Consider the following 18,175-nt stretch of genomic DNA (forward strand, 5'->3'; position numbering starts at 1 on the left):
CGAAGGCCCGAAGCGAGTTTTTGAGAATGTGGCCCACATGTGGTTCGCAATTTTTTCCTACGCCAGAATATTCTACATTTTTCTTACACTTAATGTGGGGTTTAAGCATGAAACTTGTGTCCATAACTATGTATTTATGTTCGATCTGACCGAGCGACTCGAAAATTGACTCAGGTTGGGAGAAAGTACACGTTTGTCCTTAGTCGAATTTCCGATTCAGTGGTTCCAAGAGCAAGTGAGCAACTCAATGAGTATGGTTGGTTTCTTTTTTTCTTGAACAAAAAATTATCAGAAATTAGAAAATAAAACTAACAAGTAATGATTCTTAAAGAAGATGAAGTGAGAGAGCAAAAATTTTCCGCCTTCTTCTTTCTTTCATTTTTGTGGTGTAAACTGATGGCTGAAGGTGATAATGTCAATTGGGGTATGTTTAGTACTCGTGAAAAGGTGTGGTGGCAGTGGTGGTGTATGTTTAGTAATCGTGATGGTGGGGTAGTGGTGGTTGTTTAGTTATAGTGCGAGGGAGGGGGTGGGTAATGGTGGTATGGTCTTAAAGGGGAGAAAAATTTAGATTCAAAACTACTAAAACTTTAAAAGAAAGTCAAAATTTTCATCTAAATGAAGTCGATAGTATTTGCTTTACTAAATAAGTAGAAGACTTATTTCTTTTTTTGTTGCCAAACGACTTGGTCTCCTTACCAAACCATCAACCAACTAAGCTAAAGTAGAATATTTGTTACTTCTAGAATTTTTATCTAAATATATAAACAAAGTCGAGGGCCCCCTTTCCTCCAATTTTGCAACTTCTCGGGAGGCCCTTTGACCCCTGGGGCTCGAAGCAAGGCTTTGCCTGCTTTGGCCTCAGGGCCGGCCCTGCCAACAAGGATAAAAGTTAAAGAAGCAAGTTAAGAAACCCCCCTACGGCTACATCCCAGTTACATCCTCATAGGTGACCTCTGCGGCCCTTCCTCCTACCAACCAATAAAGTGAAATAATTACTCATAAGGGGACAATAAAGGCCACAAAAAGAATGAAAGCAGGTAGATTAAAAAGCCACCGCCCGTGGAAACACAGGATGACGAGGAATAACTATTGCATCCCTAGGAAAGAAAATGGAAACATAGTTACCGATTTTTTATTAGAAGAAATCATCGTTAAGCAGAGAGCTCAACTTCCTCCCAAAGACACCAACTTCCCTGTATAACATCATAAAACTTTTAAAAATTCATATTAGATTAGTAATAATGACCTAAGGAAATTGGAATGCATTGCATAAGCTATTATCCACGTAAAGATTTTCATTTTGGTCCCGCAAGCCTCCCAAGAAAAAGAAACGCAACAACCTGATATCTTATTTACAAGAAGTAGGACACCAACAAAAGAAAACAACAATCAATTCAAACCATTCTCAAAGTTAAGCCCTTAATCCGAGTATCTATAACTGTTTGTTATGGATATTCGCAAATCGAAACTTAAACTTCTAATGACAAAAATGATGGCTTAAAGTAATGCCAAAGCAACTATACCCAAAACAGCAACCTATTAATCAGAATTTGGTGGTTATAGATCATTATAAAGATATCAAACAAAAAGAATAATCCTTCCGCTCACCAAAATGATGTTCTAAGTTTATGCCAAAGAAACTATATCGACTAGTACAAAAAAATCCGGAGAGGATACCTACGAATCAGTGAAGAAAAACCGAAGGCGATAACTGATTCTAGATTTACAGTTACAGAAGAACTAATCAATTTCAAAAGTTTATACAGCGACATCCAAATACATCAACAAAGTGATCGTGCGGTTTCCCCGATATCTACCTTGGAGACCATACAGGGAAGGCTCAATAGGATGAATATGAATGTGCTTTACCTGAAGAAAAATCAAGTTTAAGAGACAGAAACACCCTTCAATAAACAACCAATTAGTAATTGGAAAGGACGAAACCTGAAGATGCAAATTTGAAATGGAACTCGTCATGAAGATCTCTTCAAACAAAAGAAAACCTCCTTTGAAGTCCAATCATCCTGAAATTGAAAAAGAAAAGAAGTTCATCACATGTTAAGAAATGCAAATATGGAGAAATATGCTGAAAATAAAGCATGCTAGAAACCGAAGAGAAAACTTAATAGAGTACTGTTTACACAAAAGACATGATAAATCAGGACAAACCCCTTCGTAGGAAACTAGATCGCATTTTATTGGAGTTGGGCCAAGTTGCAAATCCCTGGAAAACATCAATTGAGAAGGAAATAAAAGCTTGAAACACAAGTTAAGGAAGCAATGTTACAACTAAACTTTTTATCAGGACAACACTTTCGTCCCGCTATAGGAGCCAAATCCTAAAAGTAGCGTGAAGGAATTTTGAATACGGTAACAAAAATGGACGCATTGCAAACTAAACTTTCAGAATAGCAACTCCAGTAGAAAGCCCCTTACTATTTAGCAGGCTCAACTTAAATCCGACTCCTCGAATACCAAACACCAATGATCATCTGAATCTCAAGAAGCAAAATCACACAAATACCACCGTTAAATCCAACTGCACCTAGTAATTGCGGAACTAACATAATGAAACAACAAAAACTTACTCCCATGGAGCAACCAAGGATAGAAAGGCAACAACCCTTGGTTGGAGTGGTAAGAGGTATAATCTTCCACCTTAAAGGTCAAGGGTTCGAGGCACACGCTGAACAATTCCAAAAAAAAAAAACCAAGGATAGAAAACTCCCTTCAAAAGAAGAACCATACCAGTTCGTCAAGTGCTAAATCCTAATCAACGCATTGAATGAGGAAGGGATGTTCAGAAGAACTAATATTACGACCAGGTATAGAGTGCATAGCTTTCCAACAAGAAGAAGGAGAAAGAAATTTCCTGTACTCAATAGTACAAAAAGAACCTATGAACTAAAGAACAAAGTTAGCATATAGAACCTCCTTTACAACAAAAAACCAAATCGCTCATCATCTGGAAATAATTTAAACAGCCAGGAGATCAAGATTCATTTATCCCATCAAAATGGAGATCATCTGAATTTTAGAAACTAACACTCCATAATGTTGTCCCTGTAATAAAGTGAAGGAATAAATATTGGTCAACATTCGAACGTGATAACAACCGACACAAAAACCAAAAACTCCTCTAAAAAATCCGCTTGAAATTGACTTCCCTATAGAACATGGTGAAACTTATTATATTGCATATTTTCAGTATTAACAATGAACTGAAAAACCTACAATGCATTGCATATTTTAATGTAAAAGTGTGCTGCCAACTGGACAAAAAACAAACACTTCAAAGACATTCTCAAAATTTAACTCCGGGTTGAAATATACGGATAACCAAGATGTCATGAAGTTATGCGAAACCTGGCATATCCATTAGCACGAACGGAAACCTAAATGTCTGTAAAGAAAACCCAATCGAGAATAGATTCTAGATAAACAATAACTGAAAAAGCAGATAATGTTTAAGTCTCTATACTCACATATCTGATACATCGACACAGCTGATCTTACTGTCCGCCTGAAATCTTCCTTGCAAGCCACACAACTGAGGCTCAATTGAAAGAATATGAGTTTATGATTGTAGACACGATAAGATCACTTCATAAAAAAAAAGACACGACAAGATCAACATCAGAATCAGTATCTAAAGCCGTCAAAAAGTAATTATGACTGAACTAATTACCCCCCTCAATATCAAATACAAACTTGAACCCAATTTGTAGTTGAACCCAAAGACAATCGAAATTTGAAAAATTGAGTAACTATCGAATCTGCAAAAGCAATTAACTGATCAAGAATGAAAATCCAACCCATATTATAGTGCCTACTCAGAGAAACGATGAAGGAATCAAATCTAGATGTTTGAAACGCAAACCAAAAGCAACAAAAACAAATTAACTAGAAAACCTAGATTAGTTGAAAACGAAAGAATGGAACGGCATTGTCATAGTACAGGAAGCATGGAACAGATATCCCCCACTGGAAGATAACTTCCACTCCCACAATCAATTAAAAAAGAAAAACAGATTTCAGGTCAAGTGTTAGTATTTTCCACCAGGAAATTATCCGATTTGTAGTAGCTAACACTCCACAATGCTGTCCCAATGACAAGTGGAGGAATCCCAATTGCTCAACAATTGAATCAGTAAGAAACACACAAAACAAAAACCCCACGAAATAATCAACTTGAAATTATAGACACACAAACCAAAACTCCTGCACATATATCCAAACCATATAAAGCTACGACTAAGATGAAGTCCAAGACATCTATACCAAATGCAACTAAGCAGCTAGTAGACAAAAAATACTTTGAGGTATTATCCAAATGAAACTCAAGACAAAAACTCACTTCTTCCACATTTAACTTCAGACTAGAACCCCATTTAACAAGATAAATTAGCTTCTCTGTACACCACGGTAGTCCTAGAATACCAACACTAGAGAAAGGGTCCACGCGACATGTTATGGACGAATTGTTAAAGAAAATTCTTTATGCTAGCTAGAAATTACAAGAGAACAAAAGAAATTGAAATGGTATTGTTGTTCCGAAAAAAGGCCATAAGCTAAAGGAAAGCAGATTTTTTAATATCGCAAATTCTTGAAAAAAATTGGATAGGTAATTATGTATTAACTCCCTCATACAGAGAATACTTACGTACCAAGATAAATCTGGAAATCCCCTTCCGGAGGAAACTATAGCGCGTCTTCTTTGAGTTGGTCCGAGTTAAAAATCCCTGGAAAACATCAATTCGATAGTTTCTCTAACAAGGATGAAAATCAAAGATGCAAGTTTAAAAAGCCCCTTGAATGAAACAAGCTAGAATGGCGTTTTAACCTATCGCCTCTTTAACATTAACATGGCAAAATAAGACTAGACGTCCCGTCAAAGATATGCCTGAGAAAGAGAACAAGAACAAATACAAATACGTATATCAATTCAAGAAGATATGAAGAAAGAAAAGAAACTGAAAGAAGAAAGTCTTATTACATAACCCCATTTCAAAAATAAAAAGAACCTAGTCGTCAGATAGATCACCATTGGGAAGGTAGAGTACTTTTTCAGTATTGTAGGGTCCTGAAAAAGTATGAAGTAGATTCATTGTTTCTATATTTTCATAACTAACACCGCATTTCACAAAACAATGTAGTTTCCCTAGAATAAGTACGATTTCACATCTCTGAGAAAAAATAAATAAACTTTTCATGCTTCTACAAATACCTCTCTAACAAGTATAAAAACTGAAAAAGCAAGAGATTGAGAGAGAGAGAGAGAGGGAAAGAGAGAGAGAAAGATTGAGAGAGAGAAACCCCTTCCGTTATAAAAAATTACTTAGTAATTGAAAAGGACAAAACTTTAAAGGCAAAACGGCTTGGACCTTGGACAAGAAAATCTCTTCTAAGAAATTAAATTAACGTCTCCCCGTAACAGCAGTTATCCTCTGAACCAGAAAAAAGGAATTCATCAGATGTTAGGGTATGGAAAGATATAAGAAGATTCTTAGCTGAAAACTGATAAGTAATACCCAGGGACATGAGAAAAGCATGGAAAGCTGATCTTCGGGTAGAACATATGAACTAAAGAACCAAGATAGCATATAAATCCTCCTTTACAACAACAATCAAATTTCTTCTCCAGGTAGATCCTATCGAATAAGTAATACAGCTAAGAGATCGACATTAATTTATCCCCTCAAAATGAGAGAAAAGTAACCAGACTTAGTGGAAGAACAGAAAAACTGAAGATGAGACAATATTTCCACATTCAAAAAAGAAAGCAGATTTCAGAGTGGGAATTCAAGTGTTACTCTTTTCTATAAAAGGATATCGTTCGATTTTTATAAACTAACAATCCTTAACGTTGCCCCTGTAAAAAGAGTGAAGGAATAACTATTAGTCAACATTCGAATGTGATAAAAACCTACACAAAAAATAAATACCTCTCTTAATAATCAGCTTGAAATAGAAAAATCCTTCCGACTCTACCCGTTTCAGTCCCTACAAGACAATCGACCAATGTGAAGGAAGTCCAAGCCACGCAAAAGAAAAGACAACTAACAACTACAACACAGAAATGTCTAGAGGTATACCCATATGAGGCTTGGGCACAAAAGCCGCTACCGAATCGAAACTTGAGGACGCACCGACTTCCCTCCGTAAAGAAAGAGTCAGTTGTCCTAAAATACAAGCAGTTAGGGAAAAGATCCAGACAACATGTTAGGGAGTGGAAAAGATCCAGAGTGCTTCCATAGTTTGAAGAAATTACCTCTGTACGAAATGTACTGCAAGTTTATATAAGAAAGAAACCCTTCGAAGAAACCAAAGCGCTCCCACCATGGAAACCTAATCCTCCAGTAAACAAAGATGATCCAGCAAGATAAGTTCTACCACCACTGCAAGAAATGCCAAGCAAGTTATTTTTTCCGTGGCAAAACGTGTGACACGCTAACCCTTCCAGGTCCATACCACATATTCTTAAAAGTAAGGTTAAGGAATTTTGTATTACGAATAGGAAAAAGATTGCAGAAAGACTAAAATAAACTTCCACAAAAGCCCCTTAACTAGAGATCCCCCTTTAAGCCCCGTTCAAGGTTACCAACCGTCGAGGAATTTTGAAATGGCGGCCACCCACACCTAGACACAGTTACATGCAATCAAATCTTAAAGGTAGAAGAGACATAACATAAGCAAACAATCTCTCTCAGGGAACAAGCTAGTATAGAAAACACCCTCCCTTCACAACAGACAAACCAAACCTCTTCTGCAAGTATTTAAACCCTGAGGTTTCGGATAGGAAATAATACTGCCAAATTTTGATCTTTTTCCCAAATCACGAAATGATTGAGGTAAGGATTCCACAACAAATCCCTAATGATAAGGAGAGAAATTTTTACCACTCAATATCTTCATAGCGAAGAAAATGAATTTAAATCCCCATGTTTAGATAGAGAACCACTTTCAAAATAAAAATGGAGTCGCTCTCTAGGCAAAAACCAACTAGTTCTCCATGAATTAAATCCTTATCATCTGGGATCCAAGAAAATAGTCTAGCCAAAGGTTGATCTCTCCAAAACTGAGAGAGACAATCTAATATAATTGAGCAGAGAGAGAAAAAAATCTAATCAAACTATAAGTTTGTAAGGGGAATAAGACTGTTACTTTTTCGTAAATCAAGAAATAACCAAGTATCGGTAGCTAACACTTCCATAACAAATCCCTGCAATATTGGGAGAGAATTGGTATATTAAATATTTGAATAAAGAAACAATGAACTTAAGATATAAAACAGAAGTACCCAGGTTCGTATATAAAACTCTACAACAATAAAAACGTAATCGCTTCTCCAGGTAGATCCTAACATCCAGGATACAGACAACAGCCAAGATGATTCCCATACCTGCAGAAATGAGGAAAAAGAAACCAGATTGAGTGGAAGAAAATAGAAACCAAGTATGCGGTATCCACTGTTACACTTCCGGCATGAAGAGGTCAGACAACTATTTCAACTTCCAGAATCAATTTCCAATCACCAAGTGTCTGTGATCATGTTATTCAATGATTAAATAAAGAATACTGCAAAACATAATTAGTACACGGATAAAAAAAAAAGCAAGTAAAGAAAGACCCATACGAATACAGCCTATAGAACTCCATTGACTCCACCCCTCTTACTAAACAATCAAGCAAAATATATACTTGGACAACTAAAAGGCCGAAGGTTTAAAGCTACCATCCACTTTTCATTTTAAAAGGTCACGCTCGAGAGAAGAAAAGAAAAAGAACTGAAACGAAAACACCTATTATCCTAAAGAACATAGTGAGACTTTATACTATGCGTATTCCATTACTAACAAAGAACTAAAAATACTGCAATGCATTAGATATAGACTCCTCTCATGTAAAGGTTTCCCATATTGGATTGCAACAACTACCCCATGAAATCTACACAGACTGAAATTCTGTCGACAAGAAGCACCACCAACTGAAGAGAACAACAGTCAATTCAAAACAACTTTGAAAATATTAACTCTTAGCAGAAATATCTCATCAATAATTGATGACTGCTAGAAAGAAGAAAAATTGAAGGTGAATCCAAATAAGCTTAACAGAAAACTAGATCAGGTTTAAGTTTCTATACTGACTAATCTACCATATCACAGAGTCATCTAATATAGGATCAATACCTTTACAAGCTAAACCCGCAGTGAGGCAAATATTTAAGATGATCCTGATGTGAGACCGACATCAGAATAATCTCTAACTCCAAAGTAATTATCAATGAGTATTAACTCTTACCTGAAATGTCGCATCAGTAATTGATGACTGCTAGAAAGGAGAAATATTGGTAAATCGTGAAAGGACACTAAACCAAATGCAACCTTCCAACTACAACGACCAACTAATCATGTTATACAAAACGTTTTTAGGATAGCAAATCGAAACGATTAACGTTATAATGACCGAGATGTTATGCCAAAACAGAAGTATTTAAGATGATCATGATGCGGTATGGCATCAGAATCATCTTTAAATCCATTAGAAGTAATTACCAATGAATTAGTAACCCCCTTCAATCTCAAATATAAACTCAAGGGTGATGTGTAGTCGAATCTGCATAAGCCACCAACTGATCAAGTACTAATATCCAACCCATATATTCTTTTCTCCCTAACCAAAGAAAAAATTCAACTTAGAACCAGATCGAAATCGAACTTTTTAGATGCTTGAGATGCAAGCCGAAAAAAGAAACTGAATAGATTAGATAGATTGAGAAACCATAGATTACTAAAAAAACAAACCGCTTTTTAGGCACCACCAATCAATCAGCAAAAGCTTGAATAGCTTGAACTGTTCACACCAAATTCAGAGAACAACAATCAAGTCAAAACCATTCTCAAACTGTAACACATGCTTCAAATATATCATCAACAAAACAACTGGTAGATGGACAGTTAACTTTAGGCTGTTAATACTGTGGTAAATAGTTACACAAGCTAATACCCCCAAATTTAAAGAGAGAGAGAGAGTGCAGTGTCTATATACAACCCACAAGATAGAAGCTAATACCCCCACAATCGTGCGATTTAGAATTTCTTACGTGAAGCCTTTTTCTGGGCTAGGGGCCGCCAACTTCAAATATAGAACTTGGCTTCAGCAGAGTTAAAAACATTGATCAGTTGTGAGTGTGGCACCACCTCAGGACTTGACACAACTCATATAACTTCACATAGACACGTTGACCACAATTGAAACAACTATTAATACATCGCACCAAACAATATGTCACATCTCAGGACATGACACAACTCATAACTTCACACACACATTGACCACAAGTGAAACAACTACAGAAGCAGAAATGAGTTTGGAGGCAAGATAAGTGAGGCGGCCATAGCTGGCTAACAATAAGACTATAAGACCGACAAGCAAAAAACTCGAAGTGTTAGCGCTTATGTTGCAAACAATTAGCACTAGATTATATTTTTAGCAAGGAGCAACATACTGCCACAGCGAAAATAAGATCAAGTACGATTTCGAAAGCAAATTTAAGTTAGTAATACGAACCGAAGTTGAAACGAAAAATCTATCAAGCAGTTTGCACCAGCATGATGGAGCTCCTACAATAGCAAGCAAATCTTCGAACATATCTTTAAAAGTCAAAAAATGAAGGAAACGAAAGGTAAACAACTTAGGAACCATGGATTTACTACTCATGGATCTGCAATAGGACTGCAAATACTTAATTTACACAAGATGAAGCATAAAACTCCGGTGTTATTTTGTGTCAAAAGTCAGCAAATTGTGATTCTCTCTACTACGATTCAGGAAAGTAGTTCTGTCCACTCAACATATACCGGATATAGATGGCAGATTGTCCACATTGTCCTACAAATAGTTGAAAGAAACTATATGCCTACTATTAACGAGAGGTATGCTCGAGAAAGAACATAAATGCAAGTTAGAACAGAAGACCCCCTTTCCTGGAGAAACCGAATCAAACCTTCATGTAAATAATAAGTCCCTTGAAAAACAAAACAACAAAGCCAAAATAATGTCTCAGAACACTAAAAGATATTTGGAGGAAACCTACCAACTCTATAACTCATATTCTACACAATTGCATGATGAACAGAGTATTGATATCTAACAACCCAATAACTCATACTCTACACAAATAGGATGAAAAAAAGGTAATATCAAATAAAAATCTATCGCTAAACTTCCTCACCACCAACTTGAAATAGAAACTCCCTTCAAGGAGACTGAGTCAGAGTTCATTATAATTCCCAGTCAGTCAACAACCGGAACAAGTGACTGAATCTGCAAAGGAGACATCACCGGTAACACTTCATGAATATAATTTAAAGTGAATGTGAAAAAAATGTTTCTACAAATGATCCCTGTACAAAATGTAACTGTAGCTTTATATAAGAAAAAACACTTTCGAAGAAACAAAAGCACTCCCACTATGGAAACCTAATCCTCAGTAAACAAAGATAATCCAGTAAGATAAGTTCTACAACCTCTTGAAGAAATACATATGCCTAAAAGCGAGGCTAAGGAATTACATATTACGATTAGGAAAAGAGATTGCACAAAGAGAAACCTAAACTCCCATGAAAACCCTTGAATAAAGATCCTGCTTCAAACCCCGTCGGTGAATGTCTGAATGTGGATAGCGACCACCCATACCCAGAACACAGTTAAAGCCTAAAGGCACTTACATATTAAAGGTGGAAGAGACGTAGCCTAAGCAAAACATTTTTCATGGAACAAGCTATTATAGGAAACTCCATCTTAAAGGTGGAAGAGACAAAGCCCTAAGCAAAACAGTTTCGGGAAACACCTTATAAACAGAAAGCTTTATCGAAGAAACGTATAGATTTTTAAATAAATACCACTCAGATACCAAGGATCAGGGTGAACACTCAAAACATAGCAGCTACTTAATTGAGGATTCTGAATTTAAGTAAATTGGCTTCATGGAATGAACATGGGCAGAATAAAAAATCTTATCTGAAGGCATTATAAAGAACAACCAATGAAGAACCCCCTTTTAATATCATACTTACAGTTGAATTAGATTTAAAGTGGCATCATTGACAATCTCAATTTCCAAAATGGCATAGATATCAAATCTGCAGAAAGCATTCAATCAAGAACATAATTTGAACCCCTCGTTTTACGAAACGTCAGACCTAAATAACCAAATTGAAAGGAAACTAATAGATGCTTAAGAACATAAATCAAGAAACACAAAATGAAGTCAACCTGACAACCTATATTAATATAAACACGAACAGCGAGGAACCAGCTAACGCTTCAATAACTTGAAAGAAGCCTGCAACAGATACCAAAAAATCAGGAAGAACACAACCGTAGATAGATCAGTTAAGGGGGGACAGAGAGAGGGGCCAAGGATTTATAATGCAAGATTCATTTTGTTTGTGAGGGATAAAGGTTTTAGTTTTGACCTACCTTCCCCAAATAATAAAAGCAAAATAAATGAAGGAAACGAACGGTAAAGAACTTTGGAACCATGGATTCACTACTCATGGATCAGGACTGCAAATACTTAACTTACACATGATGAAGGAAATGAGTCCAGTTCAGAGTCTTCCAACCAATCGACCCAGCACTAGAAAGCTGATTTTTGTCCGTTCGACTTGAAATTGCACATATCCTATCAACATGATGGAGTTTCTGAGAAAGCAAAACTTCTAACACACCTTTGAAAGACAAAATGACGGGAACGAGAACTGAAGAACTTTGGATCCATGTAAATTGCTGAAAAAAATGTAGACCAAGCCAAGGAAATGATATCAATTCAAACCCATCCACCCAGCACTGAAAAGTTGAATCTTCTCCCGTCGAATTAGGAAGTTCCGCATATCCTACATCAAGATAAAACCATCAATACTTTTACACATTTACTTCAGACATGGCACTTGAAAAGAGAAAAAAGAAAAGATATAATTTTATCCTCATAACCTACATCAAAGATAAGACCATCAATATTTTTACACATTTACTTCATCTAGACATGGAACGGGAAAAGTGAAAAAAAAAAGATAAAATTTTATCCTCATAACATCCAGGCAATCTAGTTGTAGTATCCAGCAAATTCTCTCATACCAGAACGATTTACCAAGCAAAGTAATGGCTACCAACATGACAGACCTTCTATTTTGAGAGAGTTATCTATGTGGGAATATAGGTGTTATCACCTCAAAACTTATCCAGCTGCAAATATTATGTTATAATATCACATGAAAAGGGAAAAAAGAAAAGATAAAATTTTATCCTCATAACATCCAGGCAATCTAGTTGTAGTATCCAGCAAATTCTCTCAAACCAGAACGATTTACCAAGCAAAGATATGGCTACCAACACGACAGACCTTCTATTCTGAGAGAGTTATCTATGTGGAAAATAGCTATTATCACCTCAAAATTTATCCAGCTGCAAATCTTATGTTATAATATCACATAAAGAGAAGGAACACAATTACAAGATAATGTCCTCTGTCAAATAAATTAGCAGCACATAAAAAAGAAGGTACACAACTAAAAGATAATGCCCAAGTAGAGAGGACAAAAAGTGACCATGCACCATCTGCCTAATCACATGCAAACAGAAAGGACCAAGATAAAAGCATAAAACTCAGGGGTCTTTCATTTGTTGTGTCAATAATCAGGAAATTGTGATTCTCCACTACGAGTTCAGGAAAGTAGTTCCGTGGGCTCAACATATGTCGGATATAGATAGCAGACTCTCCACATTGTCTACCCCACAAGTAGTTGAACGAAACTATATGCCTGCTGTTAAAAAGAGGTATGCTCGAGAAAGAACATAAATGCAAGTTAGAACAGAAGACCCACTTTTGTGGAAAAACCTAATCAAATATGTAGGTAAATATTAAGGCCCTTGAAAAACAGAACAACAAAGCCAAAATAATGTTTCAGACCACTAAAAGAAATTTAAAAGAAACCTACCAAACCCTATAACTCGTAATCTACACAAAAGGATGGAAAAGAATTGTACTATCAAATAAAAGATATATTGGTAAACTTCCTAATCAGCAACTTGAAATAGAAACTCCCTTCAAAGAGACCGAGTAAGATTTCAGTATAATTCCCAGTCGTTCAACAACCAGAAAGAGTGACTGAATCTGCAAAGTACACATCCCCAATAACAATTCATGAATATAACTGCAGTTTACATAAGAAAAACCCCTTCCAAGAAACAAAAGCACTCCCGCAATCCAGTAAGATAAGTTCTACAACCTTTTAAGAAATAAATAACCCTAAAAGCGAGGTTAAGGAATTACATATTACAACTAGGAAAAAAATTGCACAAAGAGGAAAGTAAACTGTCATGAAAAACCTTAAATAGAGATCCTCCTTAAAACCCCGGTCTAAGAATACCAACCGTCAGTGAATGTTTTTTATGTGGATCCATGCATACCCAGAACACAGTTAATGGCACATTTTAAAGGTGGAAGACATATAGCTCAAGCAAAACATTTTTTCAGAAAACATGCTACTATAGAAAACTCCATCTTAAAGGTGGAAGAGACATAGCCTAAGAAAAACACTTTCGGGCAACAGCTTATATCATAAAGCTTTATTAAAGACACAGAGTGATTTCTAAATTATAATTAACAATCAGATACCAAGGACCAAAGTAAATCCTCAAAACAGAGTAGCTACTTAATTAAGGATTGCGGATTTAAAGTACATCGCCTTCTTGAAATGAACATGGGCAGAATAGGACTAGCCATCCCATATCTTCAAAACAAAATTTAACCTCGACGGAAAAAGGGAAAAAATTTGAAAGAGGTAAGTTCAATTTTGCACAAAAGAGAAACAGCCTTCCTGAAATAAATCAACATTGGAACACAACAATACCTAAGAAATTGCAGCTGCACCCAAACCGTAATCCCTGGAGAAAATTTGAAATTCTTAAGGTTGTGTATTCCATTGTTAGAGAACAATAAACACTTATAATGATAAGTGTAAGCTCCTTTAATTAAATAATTTCTTTGACAAACTTAGAGAACGACAATCACTTCAAACCTGTTTTGTATAGGAAATATATACTAATGTAAACAACTGCACCTGCCATTCTGCTAATCCCCCAAACCCCAAATTCAGATGGAAACCACAGATCCTATATACAACTCACGAACCAGAAAGTTAAAAAATCCATTATGTTAGTATCTCTACCACCAAACTAAATTCAGCAACAAATTGACGTACCTCAAATTTCTGTGCCCTCAAAGTAGTAGAAAGAGTCTGTTTGCTTAATGTTGAACAGATATATCCCGCACAAAACAACATAATAGCAAGTTAGAACAGAAATCACATCCCCAACTAAATACTGGATCTTTTAACAACAAATGCAGTCAAAATAATGTTCCGAGATCTCTAAGAAATGAGAAGGGTAACCGGAATAGATTCACCAAACCGAGAAATAGCAGGCCGTGCGAACTCCCAAGTGTTCCTCCTTCCCGCTCCAAGTGATGGACTGAGTATGAACAACTAGAACTTAATGCATATCCCTGAAAATAAGCTTAAGAAGTTTTGTACATTCAAAAGTGGACTTAGTATAAATTTAGAAATAATCAACAAAAATACATAAGGAACTTCAAATAGAAAACACCATCCGGACAGGCCAAGTAACTTTTTAGCATAACCCATAGTCCTAGAGTAGCGAGGATCAAAGAGTGCTGGACATCGAAAGCAGACATGTCCTCGAAAGAGTGCTGTATGCCTTCAATTGGAAAATACATATGTCGCACAAAAGAAGACGAGCGCAACTTACAACTTTCAAATCTTCACCTAAAATCCTCAGAAAAACAAAAAATGCAGCAAGAACAATTCCCCAAGATATTAAGGAAATCCCGACCAGATGGTGCAAACAAGACATAAGCCACCAGGAGAACACAAAATGTTTCTCTTAATCGCGGACAGCAGCAACTACCGTAATGCGAATTCCTAAAAATAAAGAAAGGATCGACACACTGCTACACTGACAACCTAAAGTAACAACTCCCTCAAGTAAGACCAAGTCATGTTTCAACGCTATGTGTAGTCCTTGAATATGGAGGATGAAGATGAGTGCTGGATGGCAAACATCCACGGAAATTTCCTCGAATAGTTTGATGCAATTTCTCTAACAGTATGTTGTAAAGATACCGCGGCAATACAAAAATTCAATGCACTTAAAGATAAAAAAGACAAAGAAAACAAAAGTTTCAGACCAATTTTAAGGAAGAAATTTGAGCACCAGACTTTTTATGATGAGAACACTTTCATGCTGCAACAGGCGGCAAATCCTAAAAGTAGGGTGAAGGAATTTTAATACGCTAGCAAAGATGGACGAATTGTAAACTAAGCTTTCACAAAAGCAAAAAGTAGACAACCCCCTTACGATTAAACAACCTCAGCTTAAATCCGGGTCCTAGAATATCAAATGCCAGTGATCATCTGAACGATCATAACCCAAAAACAAAAACTTACTCCGATGGAACAAGGAGAAAACTCACTTCTTAAAAAGAAGAACCTTATCAGTTCTCTAAGAGTTAAATCCTAATCACCGCGGGAATATGAGGAAGGGAGGTTTAGAAGAGGAAGGAAACTGAAAGTAATGAAAAGAAATTAAGCTTTTAGGGGTCAATCAAAACATTACTGCTGACAAAATCGGCGTGACCAGGTACGGAATGCTAAAACCTCCAACGGAGTCCCTAGAATAAGGGCGAAAGAAATTGCATGTACTCAATAGTCAAATAAAGAACCTATGAACTAAAGAACCAAGTTAGCACATAAAACCTTCTTTACAACAACAAATCGCTTCTCCAAGTAGATCCCATCATCTGTAAATAAGTAATACAGCTCAGAGGTCAAAATTAATTTTTTGTCCCCTCGAAATGTGGAAAAAGTAACCAGACTGAGCGGAAGAAAAGAGAAACTGATAAGACAATATTTATACAACCAATCAAAAAGGTGAGCAGATTTTAGGGTGAGAGTTAAAGTATTACTCTTTTCTACATCAGCACATCGTCAGATTTTGACAAACTAACACTCCATAACGTTGTCCCTGTAATAAGGTGAAGATATACCTACAAAAAAAAATATACCCATTTAAATAATCAACTTGATAGAGAAAAACCCTTCAGACTCTAGATGTATTCAATCCATACAAGACAATCCACCAAGATGAAGCCAGACCAACACTTAAAGAAAACACACCTAATAACTACAACACATAAAAGTTAAAGGTATACCCAAATGAAACTTCGGAAGCAAACTTTATGCAAAAAAGAAAAACTTCGGAAACAAACCTGTTTTTCGAATGAAACTTGAGACAAAACTGATTTCTCTCCATAAACCTCAGTTTACCTAAAATACCAGCAATTAAGAGAAGGGTCCAAACACAACATGTTAGGGAATGAAAATAGAGCAAATTTGTCAATATATGCAAGCTAGAAACTAAAAAGCAAAAAATGTAAGTGATATATCATGACACATGACAAGAGGACGAAGGGAATCAGATTCCTGAAAATATTTGGATCGGTGAAGGTACTAACACCCTAAGAGAAGAATTTATTATAAAAAAATATTTGTATTTGAATCCAATGGCTACCGAAATTTCCAAAATTGAATACTATTTGCAGAAGCAATCAACTTATCAGGAACGAAAATCCAAGCCGTATTATACTACGCCTAATCAGAGAAAGATTAAAGAATCAAATCTAGATGTTCAGAACGCAAACAAAAAACAACAACACAAAATTAAATACGAAACCCTAGATTAGTCGAAAAGAAAAACCATGGAAGAACGCCCTCATAGTACAGGAAGCATATAATAGATATCGCTCACCCGAAGGTAATTTCAATTGAAACATCCAAGTAAACAAGAAGACCACTCATAGCAGATTCCTGAAGAATATTTGGATATTGGAGAAAGATTTTTGAATAGATATCGCTCACCCGAAGGTAATAGATATCGCTCACCTGGAGAAAGATTTTTGAATATTGGAGATTCCTGAAGAATATTTGGATAGGTAATGAGGTGTTAACAACTCATAGCAGCAATTAAGAGAATACTTTTGTAACTAAGTAAATCAGGAAAACTCCCTTTAGAGGAAACTTGATCGCGTACCCTTTGAGGAGGTCCAAGTTGCAAATCCCTGGAAAATCAATTGATTTGGCCTTTGTTAATCATAATTTCTCTAACAAGAACAAAAATCAAAGAAGCAAGTTCAGAAATAAATTGATTTGGCTTCCCGTTAATCATGGTTAACTTGACAAAGTTGACCCCAGTCTTCCTAACCAATAGAATAAAGTGAGTACATATAATTATTGAAAAAAGTATCAATCACTTCAAGAAGATATGAAGAAAGAAACCCTCTTTCAAAAATAAAATAACCTAGCATCACCATTGGGACGCAGGTACTTTTTAGTATTGTAGGCTCCTGAAATAGTATCAACTAGACTCATTGTTTAATACTTACATAACAATGTAATGTCTCCCTAGAATAAGCACAATTCTCACATCCCTGTGAAAAATAGAAATGAACTTTTCATGCTTCTACAAACACATCTCTCACAAGTACAAAAACTGAAAAAGCAAAGAGAGTGAGGGAGAAAACCTGCTTCCAATATAAGAAACTCCTTCTTAATTGAAAAGAACTAAACCCTAGAATCAAACTGGCTTGGACCTCAAAACAAAATCTCTTCTAAGAAAACAAATTAACGTGTCCCTATAACACCTGTCAACCTGAAAACCAAACCAAAAAGGAGTTCATCACATGTTAGGTAATTACAAGATAGAGCAAGAAAGGAAAGAAGAGGGAAACTGAAAACAGAAAGATCAGTCAACAAAACCTGTCACAGAAAATAAAAGAACCCAGTCCTCCAAAATGGAAAACCACAGAAAAGTATTCAGTAAATTCACCTTCATAAAGAAACAAATAAGGTTATTACACCCTAGAGAGAGTCCTATTCTCACAAAATAAAAGAACAAAAAGCGCTTTCACACAGTTAACTTGAAGAAAGAAAAGAAACTCAAATATGGAAAGTTCAATCAGGTAACACCCTTTCCACAAAACAAAAGAGCCTAGCCCTGAAATTGATCACCCTTCGCGAAAAATATTAAGTAG

General features: G+C 36.0%; 4 long non-coding RNA genes across 8 annotated transcripts; all 4 read right to left on the reverse strand.

Annotated features, from left to right (window-relative positions):
* Positions 1-378: 378 nt before the first annotated feature.
* LOC147557025 (uncharacterized) lies at positions 379-6,261 on the reverse strand. Of its 2 annotated transcripts, XR_015233783.1 has the most exons (10): positions 6,099-6,261; positions 5,949-6,006; positions 4,671-4,745; positions 3,489-3,553; positions 2,440-3,066; positions 2,173-2,227; positions 1,948-2,027; positions 1,821-1,872; positions 1,129-1,196; positions 379-971 (listed from the first exon to the last, which is right to left on the reverse strand). It is a non-coding gene; the product is annotated as an uncharacterized LOC147557025 (long non-coding RNA). The 2 variants fall into 2 exon arrangements; XR_015233784.1 differs by lacking the exons at positions 379-971; positions 1,129-1,196; positions 1,821-1,872; ... (3 more) ...; positions 3,489-3,553; positions 4,671-4,745 and adding an exon at positions 5,472-5,654.
* A 750-nt stretch (positions 6,262-7,011) lies between these two features.
* On the reverse strand, positions 7,012-11,773 carry LOC147557026 (uncharacterized). Of its 4 annotated transcripts, none has more exons than XR_015233782.1 (6): positions 11,082-11,773; positions 10,238-10,329; positions 9,574-9,626; positions 8,808-8,856; positions 7,168-8,676; positions 7,012-7,081 (listed from the first exon to the last, which is right to left on the reverse strand). It is a non-coding gene; the product is annotated as an uncharacterized LOC147557026 (long non-coding RNA). The 4 variants fall into 4 exon arrangements; XR_015233781.1 differs by having other exon boundaries at positions 7,023-8,676; positions 11,082-11,147; positions 11,281-11,773; XR_015233780.1 differs by having other exon boundaries at positions 7,023-8,676; positions 9,574-10,329; positions 11,082-11,147; positions 11,289-11,773.
* A 3,735-nt stretch (positions 11,774-15,508) lies between these two features.
* Positions 15,509-16,519, reverse strand: LOC147557027 (uncharacterized). The gene is made up of 3 exons (XR_015235080.1): positions 16,355-16,519; positions 16,052-16,132; positions 15,509-15,886 (listed from the first exon to the last, which is right to left on the reverse strand). It is a non-coding gene; the product is annotated as an uncharacterized LOC147557027 (long non-coding RNA).
* Positions 16,520-17,070: 551 nt separating this feature from the next.
* Positions 17,071-17,946, reverse strand: LOC147557028 (uncharacterized). The gene is made up of 4 exons (XR_015235319.1): positions 17,901-17,946; positions 17,666-17,793; positions 17,528-17,572; positions 17,071-17,203 (listed from the first exon to the last, which is right to left on the reverse strand). It is a non-coding gene; the product is annotated as an uncharacterized LOC147557028 (long non-coding RNA).
* Positions 17,947-18,175: the final 229 nt, after the last annotated feature.

Source organism: Eschscholzia californica, unplaced genomic scaffold, assembly GCF_041429995.1.
Source record: "Eschscholzia californica isolate CP2 unplaced genomic scaffold, dmEscCali1.0.p SCAF_2, whole genome shotgun sequence".
Taxonomy (NCBI): Eukaryota; Viridiplantae; Streptophyta; class Magnoliopsida; order Ranunculales; family Papaveraceae; genus Eschscholzia; species Eschscholzia californica.